The sequence below is a fragment of the Protobothrops mucrosquamatus genome, unplaced genomic scaffold (assembly GCF_001527695.2).
Source record: "Protobothrops mucrosquamatus isolate PMUCROS unplaced genomic scaffold, P.Mucros_1.0 scaffold610, whole genome shotgun sequence".
In the NCBI taxonomy this organism is placed as follows: Eukaryota; Metazoa; Chordata; class Lepidosauria; order Squamata; family Viperidae; genus Protobothrops; species Protobothrops mucrosquamatus.
The window spans coordinates 329,236-336,973 of record NW_015386908.1 but is presented as its reverse complement, the minus strand read 5'-3'; positions in this window follow the sequence as shown (position 1 = coordinate 336,973).

Genomic DNA, 7,738 nt, shown 5'->3' with positions numbered 1-7,738 from the left:
TAATAAATGTAGTCAGAGGCCAAAGAACTTTGGGCAGTTTTCAAGTATGGCACCCAGTTTCACCATTATAACTCAAGTCATTTATAGTCTGCTTTAATTGTCTTAGTGAGCCCACACCTACTGCTTTCTATGGCATGAAAATACATGAACATACCTTTGAAGGAAGGGCTTTTTAAAAAAATGTTATTTTGTTAAAATGTAAGAATCACTACTTTTCCAAAGAGAACACTTTGGATGTTTAGGTACAAAATCCTGATTAACAAAAGGAGAAAGTTGAAAGGATCTCTATGATATGAAATGACTATTTATCCATTGCTCTTCAGCAGAGTATAAACTGTCCTTTAATGAATAAAAAGTGGCAATAATATTTAAAATAATAGTAATTATTATTATCGGGCTGCTTTTTTTTTTTTTAAATCCAACTGTACTCTCTGGGAAAAAAAAGCACAGGTAGCAAAACTTCATCTCCCCAAAATGCACTTCAATACATTTTATGTCTAAAAACCTAATTTAAAATAATGTCAGCATCTTTCAGCTGCAGAATATGAAGCTCAGCATCTTTAAATTATTTAAGAGGTCCTCAGAGAGTCGGTTATGCTTATAGCATCAGATTTACTCAAAGCAATGGAAAGAGCCAAAGCAAAATGTCGAATCAGGGCTTCCTAAGAGATTTCACAGAGGATCCTTTCTTTTTTTACTTCACTGCAATTGAAACCTTATGAAATTTTTGTGCAAAAAATATGTATCCTTCAAGATAGGTTTACTGACAAGCTTTGTTTTCCGCTTTATTTAAAAGAGCCGATCTTTGAGAAAGCTCCAGTGAGTGTCTCCATCAAGAATGTATCAGGCTAATTTGAATATGAAACATACAAGTCTATCAAACTCTAAATGATTGATCTGGATTTCATGGGTAGTTCCTCTCCTGAGATATTTTCCGTCTGAAGTTCAAGAGGGATGCTTTGTCACAAAAGCACCGTGCTGTATTTGGATGTATAGCGGGAATTTAATTGAACTGAATAACATTGATGCTTATTGGTGAATAGTGATAATGTTTGGGAATGGCCAGTCTAGAGAAGAGAAGGACTAGGGGGGACATGATAGCAGTATTTCAGTATATGAGGGGCTGCCATAAAGAAGAGGGGGTCAATTTATTTTCTAAAGCAGTTGAGGGCAGGACAAAAAATAATGGATGGAAACTAATCAAGGAGAGAAGCAATTAAGGAATTGAGAAACTTCCTAACAGTGAGGATAATTAACCAGTGGAATAGCTTTGCCTTCAGAAGTTGTGGGTGCTTCATCACTGGAAGTTTTTAAGAAGAGACTGGACAGGCACTTGTCTGAAAAGATATAGGGACTCCTGCTTGAGCAGGGGGCTGGACTAGAAGACCTCCAAGGTCCCTTCTAGTTCTATTCTTATTCTGATTCTAATTGAATAACTGTTTCTCATAAAAAAAAAATAAAAAAAAACCCTTGGAAATTAGTAGGCTTTTGTCAGCCCCACTAGATAGACCAGAAACTACTTTTATTGAGAACTGACCATAATAACAGAGCTATAATAATATATTATAAATAATATATATATAAAACTAGTTTGGTCTAGTGGTTAAGGCATTGGTAAGCAGGAGACCGTGAATTCTAGTCCCACTTTAGTCATGAAAGCCAGCTGGATGACTTGGGCAAGCCCTTCTCTCTCAGCCCAACCCATAGGGTTGTTGTGGGAAAAATAGGAGAAGGAAGTTATGTTCATAACATATTATTTGGGAGAAAACCAAATTATTCAAAAGTGGTAACTAAGCTGCATAAAATAAACAAAATGGCATATAAGAAGAAAAATTCCATATAAGAAGAAGAAAAATTGTGAATACATGTTATGTTCCTTGTTGTGGGGAGGACCAAGTGGTTTACTGAAGGAACACTTTTTCATTAGAAAAAGAATGGAATTAGCAGTTATTCAGAGGTGAAGTAAACACCACAAACTAATTGGGAGAGCCAGCCCTAGTTTAAGAGAAAGGAAAGATGAATCTGTCATCATAATCACATTTTTTCTTATTTTGCTGGTTCAAGTTTATAAGATCAGATTACCATATTGAGAAGAAACACTGTTGCACTGTTAATTTTTATTTTTATTTATTTACTTATTCAATTTCTATAGCCGCCCATATCAGTCAATGACTCTATTGCTGTTGTTACTCTTACTTAATATTTTTTGTTATGAAGGAGAATTGTAGATCAAGATTGCTAGAAGCAGTTTTATGGGAGTGGATGGAAATTGTGGCCCATTTTCCAAACAGAACTTGTTCACCCAATCCTATTTATCCCTGTAGTTTTTGAGCAGCCAGGTCATTTTTCAATCAGGTTTTGCATTCCTTTCTGTTTCAGTAAGATGATAGTCCAAAGGACAAAGACTATAATTAACCATGATGTTTGTCATCAAATCCTCACAGGAATCCCTGAGTTATTGATTACTAAACAAAATTAGTTTTTTAAATCAAAAAGAGAGAATTAGAACGCACAGCTTTCTCACTGTTGTTCTATCTTGCTCCGTGGCTCAATTCTGATAGGCATGCTTAATTTCTTATATATAAATGCAAATTCAATCATAATTTAATTGTTTATTTAAAGTGTTCTCCTTTAAGTGGAAAAATAGGTAACCATTTCCTGCCTTATAACTCACTAGATTCTGTCCCTGCAGCAATAAATAAATGCACCTATTTAAAGAAAGAAGAGCAAAGGATTAAAGTACCAAATCTTCACCAAATCTTCCTAAAGCTAGTATTTTGAAGATACTTCTCCCTCTATAATTGTTGCACATTTTTCCTCTTGCCTTCAAGAACCATGAGTGAAATGCTAAGATCTTTTGAGTTTTCCCTGTTCACACTCTGGCAACCAAAACTTCATTACTCTGCAAATATGTAGCAGCTACAGATCTAAAGTTGCACCAAAACTTCAGTAATAAAAGCATGCTTGTAGAAAAAGAAACCTAGGTCCTAACAAAATAGCACCACTAAACTTGTATGGAAAGAACAAAAGTAGCTGGAATTGGGAGGGTGTAGACTTAAAATCATCACCATTATTCTGATAGGTCATTTTCTTTTTTCACATTATTCATCTCTTTTTTTAATAGTCCAAGGAAGGGGAGAAATACCTCTGCATCAAATTCAGGATCCATGATCCCCACTTCACAATAAGCGCCTCCTTTTTCTATTTCCTCCTTCCCCTATTGTAGGTTGGATACAACCAGTGGTGGGATTCAGCTGCTTTGCACCGGTTCAGAAGAACCGGTAGCTAAATTTATCTGAATTCGGAGAACTGGCTGGCTTCTGGAAGTCCAGCCTAGGCCTCGGAGGCCTCCCAGGCCTAGAACGTCCCACTGGAAGTGCATGGATACCTCTTCTGGAAGTCTGCTCTAGGCATCGGAGGCCTGGAGGAGGCCTCCCAGGCCTAGAATAGCCCACTGGAGGTGCACGATGCCACTTCCGGAATGATGCATAAGAGCCCATAGTGTTATCTGCACTCAGTACTGCAGAAAAGGCTCTGAATGCCTTTGGGGAAATTTGCAATCTTTTCTAGAGGAATCAGATTTCTGTTGGCTAAAGCTTCGAGAATAGCTTGCAACAACATCACCTTCCTTTTTATTTATATTTTGCAAACTGGCTTAACTAGTAATATAGAAGAATAGACCACTACTTTATAGTATATAGAGCTGGAAGAGTACAGTGTGACATTGTAGATCTCCAATGCTATAGCACTGCTATAATGCTATAGGACTAGGCACTAGAACAGGGATCTCCAACCTTGGCAACTTTAAGACCTGTGGTCTTCAACCTTCTTCACAGTCTTCACAAGGCTGGCTGGGGAACTCTGGGAGTTAAAGTGCACAGGTCTTAAAGTTACCAAGATTGGACACCCCTACACTAGAACCACCCAAATGACTGCCTTAGACCAGAGGTCCCCAACTTTTTGGGCACCAGGGACCGGTTACATGGAGAGAGGTTTTTCCGCGGACCAGAGGGGGTGTGGTTTTGTGCGCTGCCTGCATCCCGCAGATAGGGCTTTTCTTGCTTGTGCGGACTGGTTGCTGGCATGTCGTGGCCCGGTACCGGTCCACGGACCAGGGTTGGGGACCCCTGCCTTAGACTTCAATCCAAACCAAACTAAGCCATTTTGCATTCAGAAGCTGAACAAAGAACAACTTGACATCTAATCCAAAACGGGTGCATTTTGCTTTTCAGCAAACTAGTCCCATTTTCTAGTAATCTCCATGATGGATAGTTTAGCACATCTGATACATGCTCCTATCCATGCAACCTTTCGTCAAAGGCAGTTTCAAATTTTGCAAACAGAACAGATTTTGCGCTCTTCGTTGTTGACTCCTCTATCATATTGGTAATGCATCAAATTTCATATGATGGGAACCTCCTAAATTGCATACCCTCTTCCTTCCCTTCAGATCTTATTGATACATCCAGTGCTTGCCATAGAATATAAAACATGGGTGGAGCAGAGTCTGACTGAGTCTTTAAAAAAAAGTTGGGTCTGAAACCCACCCTTAAATCTTTGAAGGACTACAATCATTTGTAGCAATTCTTAAAACATGGAAGATTTTTGGAGGAAGGAAAGAAAGGCAAAGGCTCCTTATTTTGGGATCTTACGTTTTTTCATTAACACATAGATTTGGGAATTACTTTTCCATGGGAAGGCAGCTATTTTTTTAAAAAACAAAACAAAACAAAATACATCTCCACAGACTTGTGGTTGTTGTAGATCAGTGCAGCACATTGGTACTCTTTTTTCCTTCCTCTTTTTTTAAAAGCATTTTTTGTTTGTTCAGTGTGCGATCTAGTTGGTGTACCAATGATGTCATGATGTATTATCGCATTGTTGTATGGACTGCATATTCTACTTTTGCGTAGATTCAGTATTTGACTGAAGTGGCATAAAAGCACTTGTAATAAGTGACTTAATGCATTACACAATACTTTTAAAGTGGTGGTTATTCACAGGGATGACCCCACTTTTGCTCTCTCCTTGTAACAGTCTTTGGCAATGCTTTGTTTACATCCTTATTCTAAAGTGTAAACCAAAGCAAGAAAGAAGGAACGTATAATGTGGACTATAGTTTTGCAAATGCATAGGATAACAAATGTGTGTGCCAACAGCATGTTGTTGTTGTCGTTGTCCTCCACATTCCTCTCCTGCGATCATCATTTATACAGGTAGTCCTCAACTTACAACCACAATTGAGCCCAAAATTTCTGTTGCTAAGTGAGCCATTTGTTAAGTGAGCTTTTGCTCCATTTTACGACCATTTTTGCCACAGTTGTTAAGCGAATCACTGCAGATGTTAACTTAGTAACACAGTTGTTAAGTGAAGCTGGCTCCCCCATTGTCTTTGCTTGTCAGAAGGTCACAAAAAGGGAATCGCATGATTCCGGGATGCTGCAACCATCATAAATGTGAGTCAGTTGCCAAGCATCTGAATTTTGATCACATGAGCATGGGGATGCTGCAACGGTCGTAAGTGTGAAAAATGGTCATAAGTCAATGCCGTTGTAACTTTGAACGGTCACTAAACACACTGTTGTAAGTCGAGGACTATCAGTACTTGCTATTACATGACAGGGGCATGGAGAATGCAGACATTTTCCATGCCCCTGTCATGGAATGGAGTTATAAATAAACAAGATCAACAAAGCTTAAGTTTCATGGATGTCAGCCTGAGCTATAGAAACATCTATTGTAGGTTCACCAGATCTGGGTTGCAAACATCCAGGCAACCTCTAGATGTCAGCAAAGGGTAGGAGTTTTCTGTGTCTCTTTTCTGGCATTTCACAGAATCTTTTTTTTTTTTTTTTGCAGCCTAGATATGGTAGCCCTAAAGAGTTGGAGTGACTGAACATCTGTTGTGGCAGCTGTGGACTAGAAAGCCGGAGTCAGGCACTCTAATTAAAATTAGACTTAAAACTATATATTTTACAAGTCATATGGTTCTTTGGACTGAACAAAGAGGAGACACTGAACATCCTGGCTTTGTCTCTTTTGTGCGTTATTCTCCTTTATGTCAGTTACTCCTGTTGTCTTATGTTCCAATAATGCCTCGGTCTTTAAAAGATGATTACTAAGATTTGCTTCTAACATGCTGCATTAAAGAGAAAAGATCAGATTTTATTATTCCCATTTGCTGGGTTTCCTAGGAAGTTTATAAAACCTGGAATTTCTTTCTCATATCCCCATTCAGATGTGTATGTGCGTGCACACATGCTTGTATGCATACATGCATTTTACTGTATATTGATAATTATTACATTCATATTTTCTAAACCTATATTTTACTTTTTGCCATGTACAAATCTTTAGATTTCTATCCTTCAGATTATTGGACATCTAAGAGCTCTGGGCTTCTCGCAATCAGGACCTCAATCCGTCTAAATGATAATTGGGATAGTTAAGATTTCAGTTGATTTTTAACAATCATGTGCTTTCTCCAAGTGGGGGGGGGGAATTGGTTTAAGTCTTTCAACTGCATCACATGAAGTGTTATAAACTGCATGGGAGGGGAAAAAAATCATTCTAGTTTTGGCCATTGGCTGAAAATGAAATTTAGTTTGTTTTGCCATTGATATGAATGAACTTGTTCCTTTTGCCATATATCTTAGTGATTCAATTAGATATTTCAAACACTTTTATTCTGAAACTAAAAGATAAGACTTCTCATCCCATTTTAATAATACATATACCCCTACTTCCCCTATTATCTCTTTATTAGAAGTGGCATTTAATTAAATCAAATTTAAGAGTGAGCTGGGTGGATTTGTTGATGAGGAATTCATTTGCCGGAAGTGTTAACTGAAATATATAAGATATTTGTAGGGGGAAAAATGATGGTTAAAAAGAAGGGTAGCTTCAAATCTTTCCTCCATTAAATTAAAAGATAATGCTTATATTGCTGCCAAGAGCAATGCCTTCCCAAGATTACAGATATTGCCCCTTCTTCAGATATAGATGAATGAAGAACTAGTGATATCAATCAATACAATTAATAGCTATTTTCTGGATTTAGCTATTAAGGGCTTTCATCGTGTGCTAACATGTGAATGTTGTAAGTTCAAATGGTGGAGTGGGGTGGTGGTCAAAAACTGACACATGATTAAATGGATGTCAAGCATGTGAAAGAGGCTGAGTTTGCATCAGGATGGTGTAGTGCTTTTTTTTGTCATTCTGACAAAAGGTTGGATATTTCTGATGGTAAACATGACTTCCTTTAAAGCAGCAGTCCCCAAACTTTACAGTTTGGCAGCCCGATTGGGGGGGGGAGGGGTGAACTAACCTGTGCATGCATGCACCAGCCTGCCACTCACGCAAATCAAGCTCTGCGCACATACGTGCCCTGACCAGCTGCTCAGTGGCCCAGTTCCGAACAGGCTATGGCCCAGTAGCAGGCTGTGGGCCAGGGGTTGGGGATCCTGGCTTTAAGGACATAAAGCCCAATTTTGTCTTTTTTTGATGTTCTTCCATTCTTATTATACATAACTAGGTTACAAAGCCTCACTTTCCCCAGCTAGCATTCTAGAGATAACAATATAGAGCAGGTATGTCCAACCTCCAGCCTGTGAACTGCATGCAGTCCTGGACAGCTAATAATCATAACATTACATCATTTATTACATTATTATTATGCAATTTATATACATTAACTATATTTATTAACTATACTATATATTTTGGGGGTGCAGTGTCA